The sequence below is a fragment of the Balearica regulorum genome, chromosome Z (assembly GCF_011004875.1).
Source record: "Balearica regulorum gibbericeps isolate bBalReg1 chromosome Z, bBalReg1.pri, whole genome shotgun sequence".
Classification (NCBI taxonomy): domain Eukaryota; kingdom Metazoa; phylum Chordata; class Aves; order Gruiformes; family Gruidae; genus Balearica; species Balearica regulorum.
The window spans coordinates 45,034,639-45,036,489 of NC_046220.1; positions in this window are offsets into that span (position 1 = coordinate 45,034,639).

Here is a 1,851-nt window from a genome sequence, read left to right on the forward strand (position 1 = left end):
TGACTGATACATTCAAAATGGCCGCGCCCAGCGGCCGGACTGGGCTGGGCTATACCTTCCCGCCGCACCAGTCGCGCTGCAGGGGCGGAGGTACTTCTGTCCGCCCTGCCGCCTTAACTGTCGGCCCTGCGGGCAATCAGCGGCGCTCTGGGGCGATGCGCGCTCGCTGACCACAGTCGTCGGCCGGCCAGCCCCGCCAGCCGCTTCCTCCTCGGCTCCGGTGCAGTTGCGACTGTGTGTGGCGGGCAGGTCTGCCCCGCTCCGGCCGAGCCCCGGCGGCAGGGCCGGGCGCGCCCTTCCTCCTGCCCCTCTTCCCCCCGTGCAGGCGGGTGCTGGTATCCGAGCGCAGCCCCGCCACGGAGTGGGCTGGACCCGCAGGCCGGGCCGGGCCAGGAGCTGCTGTTCCTGAGTCCCGGCGGCCGGCAGCCCCAGCCGCGCACCTTGCGGGTGGCTGACCTGTCTGGCTGCCGCCCGAGGCCGACCGGCACTCGAGGAATCGGCAAGGTACAGTTAGCTATTGCAGTCATTCCTGCCGCATCGGTACTCCTGCAGAGGGCGGGGAAAGCGTGCGTTCGTTTCTCCTTCATCCCCGCGTAAGCATGGTGTGTCTACAGAGCAGAGCTAGGCAGGAGGGATCTAAAAACAACAGAGGTTTTAGAAGTTTTACAGCTAAATAGAAGCTACTGGTTCTGTCCCTTTCCCCAAAAGATCTTTAAATGCAGTGCTAGAAGAAAGCAAATACACTGCCCTTCAGTGCTTTGTTATACACTACATAGCTTTACTGTCAGCAAAGCATGCACATAAGGAGCTGTATAGATACCAGAACATATTGAATTAAGCAGTAGCTGCTGTCAGCTGGTCTCAGCAGCCTGAGGGAGAGTAAGCAAATTCCTTTTCAAAGCTGTGTTTCTCGTTAGTTTGCTAGGTTAGTTTACATAGTCATGACTTCAATTCAGATCAGAACATTCTCACGTTCAGTGGAGAGCATTACAAGGTGTGCCATTTCAGGCAAAATGGCTCAAATGTAGTCCATGGGCTGATCCTAGAATTTGCGGTTCATTCATGGATAGGGACAGCAACTAATTAAGAAAATGATTACTATAAATTGATGACTAAGAACAATTTGGTTATTTATTGAACATATGTAAACTTATACATGTTCCTTTTCTGGGTTAAGAAAAGGTGTCTCAAATTCTAGGCTGGTAATTGTTGTCTTTTGGCAAGGTAGATCATGACACATCATGACTTCCAAGTCTCTTACTATCCCCACATACTATCTTTCAAACCTTAATCTTTTTTCCTCAAACTTCCTGGGGGGTCTGACTGCCACCTTAATCATCATGAGCTGGTTAGCTTTACCCAAGATGACAGGTAGATAGAGTCAGTTTATTTAAAATTCAATAAGTAATACAATTACAACTCAATTAACTAGTTAAGATCTTAGTTCATGCTTGGCTAACAAACATATGTACAATATCCACTGACTTGAACAATGTCCAATTTAATAGATGACCTTTTCTTGTTGAAAACTGGAGAGTCCTAGTTTGGTTAACAACTCATAATTGCCTTGATACTACTTCCCATATGCTCCCAAAGGAAATCCCGTAAATTTAATAATAGTGGCATTCATTGGTTCTTGAACTTGATCTTTAAGATGTTGCCATTTCTTTACTTTATCTGTTGCTGCATCTGCCAATGCAGACATTTACTCTTATATCTTACTGTGATGTCTACAAGAAGGGTCTGATCGCCTTTAACAAGTTACACTTCTAGTTGGCTTGTAGGCAACAGGATTTAAACACTAAAGCTGAGAAAACTCCAGAGAAATTAAACAGGTTAAGTACTCAGGAA